This window comes from Papio anubis, chromosome X (genome assembly GCF_008728515.1).
Source record: "Papio anubis isolate 15944 chromosome X, Panubis1.0, whole genome shotgun sequence".
Taxonomy (NCBI): Eukaryota; Metazoa; Chordata; class Mammalia; order Primates; family Cercopithecidae; genus Papio; species Papio anubis.
This window is the reverse complement of record NC_044996.1, coordinates 135177302-135190485: the sequence shown is the minus strand read 5'-3', so window position 1 is coordinate 135190485 and position 13184 is coordinate 135177302. Positions and strand designations below refer to the sequence as shown.

General features: G+C 41.5%; 1 protein-coding gene across 4 annotated transcripts in view; it reads right to left on the bottom strand.

The window, feature by feature from the left end:
• The window catches only part of MID1 (midline 1), a 256980-nt gene that overhangs the window by 187845 nt on the left and 55951 nt on the right, over positions 1–13184 (bottom strand). For 2 of the 4 annotated variants that reach the window (XM_031660541.1, XM_017954017.3), the window contains exon 1: positions 9035–11382. The exons of 1 other annotated variant lie outside the window; for it this stretch is intronic. The gene's annotated coding sequence lies outside the window, so the exon portion shown is untranslated. Of the gene's footprint in view, positions 1–9034; positions 11383–13184 lie in introns of those variants that run through there. One more of the 4 variants, XM_017954011.3, reaches the window with a different exon arrangement.

Genomic DNA, 13184 nt, shown 5'->3' with positions numbered 1-13184 from the left:
ATTTCAAAGGGAAAATGCAAGTCAATGAGGATTAGTTTGACTCCTCAGAGGTCAGAACTAAATATACAAAACTAATAATATGACAGTGAAATAAACAAGAATGTGGAATTGCTCATCCGAAGGGATGATGTAACTAATATTGACATAATTTCCAAGCAGAAAAGCAAAACTAGGTCAAAGCACGTTGGCCTAACATAATAAGCATTTTTGTTTCCAGATTTTTACCATGTAGGCTATGTCTGCAGGCATTAATGTCTTCTGTTATCAATGTTCGGGGCTGTCACAAACAATTCATGTCTTATCACTCTTTGTTAGTTAAACCAAAACAATGTAGTTTACATGTGAACCATTCAATTCTGACAGCTGAAATGTTAGAAAGAGGAGAAATATTCAGAAAGTGTCTCTTCCAGACTGAGAAGAATCAAACAATAAATATTCATTATCTAACAGTCTACTATAATGTTTTTATCTACTCAGAAAGTCATACCCCTCTCAATTAATTATTATTACTATTTTCCCTTTTTTACTCAGAACCATACAAAAAGGGCAGCATCAATCTCATTAGAATTTCACTTTAAACATCGACCACTGAAAAGGAACTCAACTGAATCACTCACCAAATAGCCAATTTTTCTCTACCACTTTCCCCATCATACGATGACTAAAAGAAGTCACGCTTTCTTCTCTCTTCTATTTGTTCCATTTTACCTTCCTGCACTATTTCCTCAAAACACAGCTGATTAATTCATGGGCTAAATGACTCATCTCATTCCCTAAACTTTCTTCTGTATAAATATAATTCTCCTAGTTTTTACTGTCTGACATGTTCATACTTAACTAAAATCAGAGCAAAGAATATATACATAAAAGAAGCACAAAACCCAAATATAAGATCATTTAACTATTTGGATGTTTTGGATAGCATTTTCCACTAAAGATGATGTAGTCTTTCCTGAGTTGCCTCATTATAAACCATCATTCCATTCAAATTGCCTTGGAATTTATTAGCATATTGAATTACAGCACATGACCTGAAAACATCCAAATTATATCTTAGTAGAAGGCATGTGCAGTCACAAAAGAGAATGAGATGGGGAGTCTAGAAGACTTAGGTTCTAGGTATAGAACCTAAGTCTCCCTCGTACCTTGCTCCCAGATGGGGGGTAAAGTGTTTCTTGTGCTAAAATGTCAACCCAGAAATGCTAAACTTTAACTGGTATTCTTAGTCTGGATTCCTAATGTATTTCCTACAGAAGATTGATCGTATGTAAGTAAATAAATCTCTATTAATAATATTTGGTGGTGCCGTCCATCTATATATTGCTTTATTTGGCCATTCATCTACTTATTATTAACTCAGCAGGGCATTCAATGAATCCATTTTCCCAGTAACAATCCCCTTCCTCCTAATTGTTTGGGGAAGACCACTTCTAAATACACACAACCAAAGCAACACTCCAAAACTTGACATAGGACAGATAACATGGTCTACTGCATAGACCCTTTAGTAATATATTAGTCTTGTTGTTTCCATAAACTATTAAATGTCCCTGAAATTTCTATTTTGTCATTTTAACTATAACTCTGGGTCTTTACACCTACCGGCAATGAAAATGCTTTGTCCAGCACAAATCTTGAACTTCACTATGAAAAACGTGGTCACCATCTACATGGGTAAGGCTTCAGTCTTCTCTCAGACACGCTATCTCAGTTGTGGAGTAACCTTGGGCATGCCACTCACCTGCAAAATTAAACAACTGCACATGGACCTAAGGCCTAAACTATCAGGCTGGGTTCAATGAGAGCAAGCAGCAGATTCTATCTTGGCGATTAGGCTTTGAGCTATTGGAGGGCATGACCCATTTCGTAATCATTTCTGCAGTACGATCAACTCCAAGGTGCTTACCATGTTTTGGGTTGTGTTCTTGCCCAGCACACAATTGAACGGAATATATATATATATATATATATATATAGAGAGAGAGAGAGAGAGAGAGAGAGACTATTTATGCGTATATAAATGGACTATATATATATAAAACCATATACATATGGTTCAGTAATCATAACCTATGTTAATTTTCTCTACTACTGATCTATTTAGTCCTTGCTGTTTCCCAGACCTTTCTAATGCCCTTTCTTCTTCATATCCCTTCTGATTTTAAGGAGCATTTTCCATTCTCTGTTTTACTAAAATTCATCCAGCATGCGCCTGTAGAACACTTAATAATTCTTATTGTGTGCCAGACACTGGGCTTGGGTCTGGGGATTCAAAGGTAATTAAGATGTAACTCTTGCTCTGGAGTAACTCAGTCCCAAGATAAGCAGACAAACGAGTAGAAATACATACACCAACTCAAATACTCGTGTGGATAAGAGGATGCTACAGCTATTTCCTTTCCACTTATTATTTATTTATTTATTTTTAAAATTAATTTATTATTATTATACTTTAAGTTGTAGGGTACATGTGCATAACGTGCAGGTTTGTTACATATGTATACTTGTGCCATGTTGGTGTGCTGCACCCATCAACTCGTCATTTACATCAGGTATAACTCCCAATGCAATCCCTCCCCCCTCCCCCCTCCCCATGATAGGCCCCGGTGTGTGATGTTCCCCTTCCTGAGTCCAAAGTTATTCTAATACAAGTAGACAGTGCTCAGCATACAAAGAGCACACTTACAAACAACCCATACCCACAAACGCCGTAATTCCCTCTCAATTGGGGGCCTGTGGCTCCCTGGCTGTTACTCACAAAGACCCTAGTGGGTCCAGAAGTTCAGGCAGGATGAAATGAAGAGGTCTGACCCACAGGCAGACACACCAGAAAGTTCTATCTGCCAAAGGCATGGTCCTGCCCCCAAATATTGTCCCTGAAAAGAAAATCATGTGTTTTGTAGCTCCAGGCTCTACTGCTTAAAATATCCCCAATTAAAGATTCATCCTAAGGGTTAAAGGGCTAAGAGTCATGAGCTTTGGCTCACCCATATTACTTCTCTCCTGCCATGTGGTAGAGACCGTTGACTAGAGGAAACAGGAGAGTGGTTTGGAGGTGGGGAAGGGAAGGGTGGGAAGATGAACAATTATGAATTCACTATATATTAGAACAGGCCTGGGGGAGATGCCCCAGTGAGACCAGAAGGCATCAGAAGGATGGAGAAAGAAAGGTGAAAACTAGTACAAACTTCATATTTCAAATATTGCCATGACTGGCCTATTACCGAAAGTATGACAATTCTTTCTCCTTCTGTTTCCATCCTGTATAACACAGGGGCATGTCCTCAAAACTCAGAACTTGATCTCACATTAATCAGATTGATTACTTTTTGCTGGAAAATGTTCTGGGTTTCAAACAACAAACTCCTAAAACATAAAGTATTCCTAGATTGGGGACTACGTATGAGTTACTTTTCTCTATTGAGAAAAATCAATTACTATTTAATAATTATGAGAAATCTGCTTTATGTAAGAAGTCATAAATTTCTACAAATGGACATGTGGGCTAAAAATCAACTAAATTTCACAATTACAAATCACTTCTCAAGTCTCCTAAGTTCAGCAAGGTTTTGGATACCATCAATTTTTCAAGTGGATCCCTACCCACACGAATATAGATATTAATGAGAAGCCATTTTGACCATGGAAAAACCTGCACTGTGCTACTGGTACAATAAATTGTACATCAGATCAAAAGTTCTTTGAGGGCAGGGACCTTACCAAAATCATGTTTGGAACCTAGAAAGTGTCCCGGCACATTAATAATCACGTATAATGTGGCAGAATATATTAATTCTGTGAGTGCTCAGTAAATGTCATTGAATGATATAAGAAAGGAAGGACAGCCTTTATATTATATTCATCATAAACACTGGACTGAATATAAGACCTTCAACATCCACTTGTACTACAAATGATCAGCACCTCTTCCATGTTTACTCAGAACCTCTCTTTCTTTTTCTTTTTCTTTTTTTTTTTTTGAGACGGAGTCTCGCTGTGTCCCCCAGGTGGAGTACAGTGGCACGATCTCGGCTCACTGAGAGCTTCGCCTCCCGGGTTCACGCCATTCTCCTGCCTAGCCTCCTGAGTAGCTGGGACTACAGGCGCCCACTACCGCGCCCGGCTAATTTTTTGTATTTTTAGTAGAGACGGGGTTTCACCATGGTCTCGATCTCCTGACCTTGTGATCCGCCCGCCTCGGCCTCCCAAAGTGCTGGGATTACAGGCGTGAGCCACTGCGCCCGGCCCTCAGAACCTCTCTTTCATAGCACAAAGCAGGTAAGTTACTTTCTTTGGTCTGGTTTGTTTTTTTCAGGAAAGTCCCCTCTTGGCTTTTTCTTCTGTGCCTCAATTTTCTGGGCTTCTACTATCACCTGACCTCCTGGAGGCCATTAACCATCCTGATCTTGTGTCAATAGAATATTTTCCTCCAGAGGGGGAAAAATATTTCAGATCCAGATGGCTCCCTAATATTGTGTCCTTTTTAGTTTAAAGAAATTTTTATAACATGCCAGCTCATAAAACTGGGCAAACAAGTTTCTAGAACAAAACCCCTGAGCTCACTTTTGTGTGAAATCAAAGGAGTTGATAATGAGCCAGAATCTTCCCGATAAACTGCCTTATATGTAAACGGAGATTAGATTGCTGTTTGACCTGGCTTTATCGCCCTTTCTTTAATCACAGCGTATTTGATATTCTCTTCCTTGAATGAACTCATTTTCATAGTAGCTTTGGTCACAAGATTAAAGAATCGCTAACTAATTGTTCCAAATAAGCAGAGCAATTCTCTCTAACTCTGCCTCGGGCTCCCTGCAGTGACGTCCGCTGCCTGATCTTCCGACCACGAGAACTTCAAGCCTGACCCCTGCAGGTAGATAACTGAAATGTACACCTCTAATCAGATCCTGGTCTTTCAAAGTCCCATCAAGTTCTGAAAATAAAAACGTTCATACTTACTACAATAGGGATATTGATGACATTTATATGAAATATTGTACTTCCTTTTCATTGTATAAATTGCTTTTGGAAAGTAGCAACCACTTGTTTAAAAAGAATTTAAATTACGTCTGCAAGATACTCTGGTGTGGTTAGCCATTACTTCTTTTTGCCTACCGAGAAAAATCCGAATGATTTGATTTAACTGGGATCCTCAAATCACGCGGTTAAAAATGTCCTGATTTGCCCCTACCTTTTTCTAATCAAACAAATTACTCTTTGTCCAGTAACCAAATCCCCTCCTTTCACCAACGCACAGCCCAGGTTGCCATAGCTACCTTGGATGTCTATTTACCACACAAACGATCAAAGCCAGGAGACATCCACATGTGCACTTTGCCTTAAAACTTGCTGGAATGTCTGTGGATAACATGCAACTACCAATTAACAGATTTGCTTGTAGCCTATGTGGTCTACAGCCAAGCGAACTACAAACATGACTCAAAAAAAATTATTTCAAAATGACCAACAAGGATCTTTAAACTGACAGCAAGTCTTATGATTATAACATTTGCTGAAAGAAAGATAGTAGGGAAGAAATTAAAATTTTAACATATGTTGAAGACATTGAGCTCTCTAAACCATGTGCAAAAACTTAAAACATCTGTTGAAAGGGAACATTTCTCAGATGCATATTTAAAATTCCTGTTACTGTATCTTTCTATTAGATTTCATAAAAGCTGCCTGATCTCAATGTTGGGAGAAATGAGAACAGAACTGCCTTTTGAACTGTTAGAGTCTGTACTTTCAAATGAAGGAAACCATACAACGTACTTGGGACACAATATACTTGCCAGTTACAGAATGATAAGAAAAAGAACGCTGTAAGAGAGATTCTGTTTTAATCCCTAGAATGCCATTTGAGATCCTAAACCTGCACAGGTAGTCTTTCTGGGTGGGTGAGTATTCATCCCCAGACTTGCCCCTAACTTGCTGTGTCTCTTTATACTTAACCTTTCTCTGCCTTCGTCTCACCATTTGTTCAATGAGGATCAAATTGCCACCTCGTTCTCTCAAGGGGATGTGGCAGAGAATAAATAGATCGTATTTGTAAAGGACTTTCTAATCCTCAGAGGAAAGATTAATACGAAGACCTTCGTTATTAAGCCAGATGTCCTTGGGCATTTTAATTCCAATCTAAAGAATGCAGAACGAGCTAATCAAACAGATCACAGCTTCCCTGAAACAGCAGCATCCTAGCCTTGCAAGAATTTAGCAGCTATGTGACTCATTTTGTTTTAGTAGATCAGAAATACATCATGCACCTTCTTCCCTTAGAGTTTTTTCTAAAGTTACCAGGATGTTAGAAACACAAAATATGTCTAGTAGGCAATTTTGCCTAGAGAATCTGATTCCCCCCCCCACACACACACACCCCGCCCAAGAATGAACTATTTGTTCTTCTTGTGTGTAGGGACAATGAGTGGATTGCCATGTGGGGTGGATTTGCAGTTGTGGGAATGCCACAGGCAAACCTGTTGTTTTTGGCCAGGCTTCTAGAACAGGTGGCCATGCTTTTCCTTTTGCCTGGGAACAGAGTAAATTCCTTCTCAAGGAAGGTACATAAAAGTTTCCCATTTATGATCAGAGTGCAGAGACAGGTTGGCATATATTTTAAAATTACTTCCTGATCAAGGTGAGTCAGATTTACACTTTTCTTTGGCCTAACTCAGCCGTGGTCTTAGGAACCCTCAAAGAATACTATCCTTCTACACCTGAAGTGGTGGCTTCAGGAGTGTTCCTTTTCTGCCAACCTGGCAGAAGCCCAAACCCCTCTGAATCTTACAGCTAGGCAAACAGCTTTCTAATTCTGCTGGCAATTTTTGGCTACCCAGAATTTCTGGCTATCAGTGGCAGGCAAGGGTCTCTTCTGGGCTGCCACACCAGTGTATGGCATTTGTGCAGCCCTAGGGACAGATCACTCATCAGCAAAGAGATTGAATTTCATTGCTGAGCTGATGACACACAGGTCTGTTTGATAGTTAACCCTGTAAATCCAGCTGGAGCTGCCGGGCTGAGATGACAAATTGGCTGATGGGTGCGATTCACCCTGCCTGGATTCTACAGTCAGGTTTCCCCAAGAGAAACTCAAAGTAGGGATTAACCCATGCCAATAACACCGCCATCTCATTCCTCCCTACATTCTTGTTCTGACTGCAGTGAAACAACTTGCTAGATTCTGGAAACTGTCCTCGTTCTTTGGATGAACAATGATCCTGTCTCTCTCCTTCATCTCCTCCCCTGTTCCATCCTACCCTCTTTTTAAGTTCTGAACAGGCCAAAAAAATTAGTAGACATACATAGCTGTGAGATGAAAAGTTGTCCATTCATTAAACAACTAGGGAGTTCGCTACTTGTGCCCCTAAAACTTCAATACTGGGCTGTTTTCCAACTTCATGTAAATACCACAACAAACTAGGCATGGGAAAAACCATCCCAAGCTGGGGGAAGCAAGCCTTGGGCAAAAGGAACGGAGACTGCCATGGTTCCTGAGGAATTGTGTGGGAACAGGGATTCTGGAAATTGAGCTCAGATACCACTAAGGAGAGGACAGGTGGCTCTGCACAGGATCAAATAACTTCTTTGTTGCAGCTAAGGACCTTTGTCAAAAATGTTTTACGTTCCTCTTTTTCCTTTTCAATCCTTTCCAATTAACCTTCTCCTTCCTTTTCCTCCTCCCACTTTAGTAGACATTAAAAGTATGAGGTTGGACTGTGAGTTTGCAGAACTTAAAGAAAACGAGCGTCCGCCCCACAGTCCCCAGCAAGGCAAGGGCAATTCATTGCAAGCAGAGGGCACTTGCTCCTCCGCAAGTGTTTTTCTGCACTCCCTGAAACTTGCCAAGCATGCTTGCTGAGCGAACAAGCGAGGGGGCCAGAAGGCGGAGGGTTTGCGCTGACCATTCGACCATTCGAAGGGGGCTCTGCTTCATCTCCCAAGGCTGTGTGAAAGGGACAGAAAGTTCTAAATCCCTCGCCTGCGTTCCTAAATGGAAAGCTCACTTCCCCCAAAGTGTGCAGGGTTGCGAGCGCCCAACCCACTTAGAAGAAAAAGTGAAGAGCTTTTCCGGTTGCGATACAGATGCTAACTTTCCCACTCAGATTTATTCAGGGCTGGTAAAAAGCAATAGCATTCCTCTTGAAATCCCTGCCCTTCCAGCCTATTGGCATATTTTTCCGGCCTTGTTTTCTCCTTATATGAGTATTGCTCTTGATATTTAAATATTGACATAAGATTTTTCCATAACTTTGATTGAGTTGTAAATCACACCCTCTCCTTGGCTTCCTACATCAACTTTTTCTTTCCTTTTCTTGCTTAACAGCAAAGCTATAAACCTCTTCCTGGACTGATAAGGAATTTTATCATCATGCCCCAGAGCCACGGAAGAAGCTGTTGGTTTAGAATTCTTTTCAAAGACTCATTTAAGTAATCCCCCAGCCCTTTCTCCGCTCACTGTTTTCAGGGCTGTCTTCTCACGTCCAGAAGCAATACAGTTTCCAAACTGCTACAACAGAAAAACAAATTTGCATTTTTCTGGAAGGACTGCCTGTGCTCATTTCAAGCTGGTTCCGCCTTCTCCGCCAGAAACACAGTAAGTGCTCAGAATGCGAAACCAAAATGAGATAAGCGGCCCCGTGAAATTCTTTTCCAGGACATTCAGCTGTCTTTATTCTAGCCCAAAGCATAGGGTAGAGACACTAAAAGCTCGAGACACATCCTGCACGATACATTCCAGCGGCCGCAAACTGGAATTGATTTACATATATTCTACAAACTGCTTGTAAGCCCTTTACAACGACTGCCTGACATCAACCACAATTAGAGGCAAAAGTGGGGGCGGGTGGCGAGGGCCAGACCGGGGTAGCTCAGGTAATGTGCTTCTTTGGTTGTCTTAGAAAAATGCAGCCCCGTCTTTCCGCCAAACGCATCGACTATGGCCAGGCGCCTGCTAACCAAGCCAGCTCTCCGGAGTAACAGGTCGCAGGGGTCCCGGGCGGCGCCCGCCCCCTCCGCCACCAGCGCAGCCGCCTGAGCTTACCTGCCTCATGTTTAGAATCCCATGACCCATCCGGCAGGGAGCGAGCTGCATCGGAGCCCGCGCCGCAGTCTTCAGAGCGGAAACACCGAACCCGACAGGATCCCGCAAGACAAAAGCAACCCGGCGAAATCTACGGGCAGCAAAGAGCACGTTTTCGTCCTCTTTTTCTTTGATCTGTTGCTACACGCACTCTGCCCGAGACAATGTCAAGTTTCTCAACCTTTTCTCCCCCAGCCTATGAAAAGTCGGTCGCAGGGAATCGAGGACCGCCTGGCTCTTATTTCAAATCAGTTCTCAGAGACGTCGTAGGTGGCTGGCTTGGGCCGCGGAGGAGCTTCGCCAATCAGAAGTAAGGGGGTGGGTCCTGGGAGCCAGAAAGGCTGCCTCCGCGAGGATTAGGGGAGCTTTCAGGATTCAAATGACTGGAAGCAGCTGGAAACAGAGTCCAAAGCTCCAAAAGTAAAGGATGAGTTCTATTCTTATCTAACAGCTCTACTTCTGCTAAAAGCTTAACTAGCTAAGGGCCTTAAATCCTTGCATTTTAAGAGCTCCCTAACAGCATTAAAACATTTGGAAGGTGCAAAATTATTTCAGCCAGAAAAGTTCAACACTCAGGACCCAAGGGTATTTTTAAAAGGATATCTTGCACTGAAGCCCTATTTTTGCAAAAGACTGGAAAGGAAACCAAATTGTTATGAGTAACACCTTAACTAAAACGAACAATCCAGAAGGGAGGTTGTTACCTACCTCATCTCTATATAGATTAACTGTATATTCAATCTAAGAAAAATAAATCTTAATGGGAACGTGCACACAAATTTTTTGAAATGCAGCAAATGAACAAAAATCTTTACCTACTGACGGCCCGAGGCATAATTTCAAATATCACTGTTGTCATAGAACAATACACACTGACATTTTGTTCAGGAAAAAAAAAAAAAACTTAGTAAATGCATACACCTTTCTCTATGGTTTGGCTTCCCTACAGGGTTGATCTGTTGAACTTATGAACAGGGACAAGCTGGACATCACCTTGGCAGGATTGCAGGAGAGCTGGAGAAGTAGTTGGCTTCTTAGAAACAAACTCAGACTCAAAAAAAATTTCCAAAGTTTGCTTTCTTAACTCCATATAAGCAATAACTTTTTTCAACTCTTAGCCAACATGATTTTAATGTAAATATACCTTTTGGATTTCAAGAAAGTGCAAGTTGAGCAAAGAGTACTTTGTGTAGAACCAGTTCCATATTTTTCCCCCAAGAAATGACCGCAATTTTGTGATGATAATTCAATAAAGATTTTAAATGTTTTGGTATCAGGGGAAAAAAACCTTAGCAAATAATGAATTGGTGGCTTCAGGAGTGTCATCTGCATGGGTTCAACACATGTGAGCTCTGCCCAGTTCTACGAAAATTTAGTGGCCCAATAACTGGGCCTGGAAGCCCATAACCCTCGCTCCCTGCCTGAGTAGCCTAAGGAGCCACCTAGTGACACAAACTGACTTCAGTCCACTTCTTGTACTTTTCCTTGAGAGCCCTTCATATGATGGAGTTCAGGATTTCTCAATCTCAGCACTACTGACATTTTGGGCAGGATAATTCTGTCATGAGGGCTGTCCTGTGCACTGTAAGATGTGTAGCAGTGGCCCTGGATACTGCACACTAGATGCCAGTAGCACCCCCACAATCGCGATGACCAATAATGTCTCCAGACATTACCAAATGTCTCCTGGGTGATGAAATCACACTTTGAAAGGGTGGTTCTCAAACTTGAGGGTGCAAGGAAACTTCTGGGGAGGTTGTTAAAAATGCAAATCTCCAGGCCCCTGCACCAAAAGAATCTGATTCAGTAGGTTTGCTGAGGAGCCTGAGAATCAGCATTTTATCCCACTGACAAAGGACTCTGATTCACTTTGAGAAATATTGCGTCTATCCCTGCCCTAGGTATGCCCCAGCCATAGGACATAGGAAGCTACCCAGGGCTCCTGCCATTAAATACCGCTGGAGTTTAATCCCATGGCACATCTGTTTACCACCTTCAGTAGAAGCTACAACTGCGTCTGCCTTCTGCTTTCATCACCTCAAAGGTAAATATGAGCTGGGATTTCCTCTCTCAAGGACTGTGCCCTTTTAATGTTACTTCCATTTTTATTCTCCTTTGACTCACTCACCAACTATCCGACAATCTCAAATGTCACCGCTCATTCGTGGTTTCCCCAAATGCCCCAAGAAAAATTAATCCCTTCCATCTTCTATGCCCTTAAAGCAAAATACCCTTATAAAAGAGGTTTCAGAGAGCCTATTTGCCCCTTCTGCCATGTGAGGACACAGCAACAAGGCGCCACTGATGAAGCAGAGAGCCCTCACCAGACACCAAATCTGCTGGTACCTTGATCTTGGACTTACCTGCCTCCAGAACTATGAGCAATAATTGTCTGTTGTTTATAAATGGCCCAGTCTAAGGTACAGTATTTTGTTATAGCAGCCTGAACTAACACAGTGCCATAAAGTATGCTGCCTCCTTGATTCAGAAAACCTCTAAAAAAATGAATGGTGGGGATACACAAAGTCTGCTTTTTCATTTACAAATAAGCAAATGGAAATTTTTAAAATTCTGAATGAAATAAATGGTCCTTTGGAGGATGTTCATTGAGTGAGGATTTGATCCACCTATTAGAAACAGTGAGGCCCAGTGTGGTGGCTCACACCTGTAATCCTAGAACTTTTGAAGACCGAGGAGGGCAGATGATTGCGTGAGCTCAGGAGTTTGAGACCAGCCTGGGCAACATGGTGAAACCATGTCTCTACAACTAGTCTCACACTCCTGAGCTCACGGCTGGGCATGGTGGTGTGTGCATGTAGTCTCAGGTACTTGGGGTGCTAAGACAGGAGGATCACTTGAACCCAGGAGGTCGAGGCTGCAGTGAGCCTAGGTTGTGCCACTGCACTCCAGCCTGGGTGACAAGTAAGACCCTGAAAAAAGGAGAAAAAAAAAAAAGAAAGAAAGAAAAAGAAAGAAAGAAAGAAGAAAGAAAAGAAAAGAAAGAAAAGTGAAGTGAGTAAAGGAGCTTGCTCTACCAAACGAACAGATGTTCTGTTCCCAAATTTGTGATTAACAATGTTTGCTAATATTAGCTGAAGGGATGTTCGAAGTTTTGAAAACTCTTCTTCAAAAAAAGCAGCTTAATTGATAATCTTGTTAGTTATGTGCGGGTTTGGTTATTAACAGACCTTGTAGCAAACCTAACATAGGTTCTGGGTGGATAGTCCTGGACAGGCGGCACTACTCAGACATGGACAGGCTTTGGTGTGGTGCCCTTGGACGATACCTAACAGTACTTGTGCCACCTCTCTCAGTGATCTCGTAGATCAAAGAACATGGAGTGAATGTTTGTGTAAGTAAAAAATGGCTAAATATCAGCAATTTCACATAGATTATTTTAATATGTGTCAGGGCATATCAAAAGTCAATGAAAATCAAGCTGAAGTTGTCTATGCAGTCACCTGGAGAGTGCCCAGTACAAGTGCACAGACTTTGGGAGCTATGAAAACAGCATATTTATTCTCCCTCAGAGGTTTCAGAAATCCAGTTGTTTTATTATGGGGACAGAGGGAAATTTATGGAATGCTGTGTTTGAGGTGATTAGTAAAGGCAATTTAAGTTAACAACATGAGTCCCCACTTAGAAAAAAAAACCTCATCTATAATTCTTATAGAAAGTCACAAAAAGAGAAGCAGGTCCTCCCTGTGTACAGGTACTCCTTAAATTAGTTTCTTTCAGTTGGTTAAGGGAAACAATGTGGTATACCACAAGGATGGGCCAAATAAGACTTGGAGTCAGTTTTCTGTGCTGACTTGGTCACTAACTGGCTAATAGACCTCAGATAAGCCAATTGATATTCTAAGCCCAAGATTTCTTAGGGGACAATTGCACAGACTGAATAAATTCATATATTGGTAAGTGTGCCCAGTGCAATTGCTATTGCTTGTTGTGTAAATGTGTTGGATGAGCAACACTGGAAAGAAGTGAAAAAATCTATGATGTCAGAAATGTACCCTAAGCTTGTTGTTTCCTCACTAGAAAATTAAGGAATCAAAGCAAATCATGTCATTTTAAATTTTAATTAAACCTTACTATTTAATAATTCTATGCT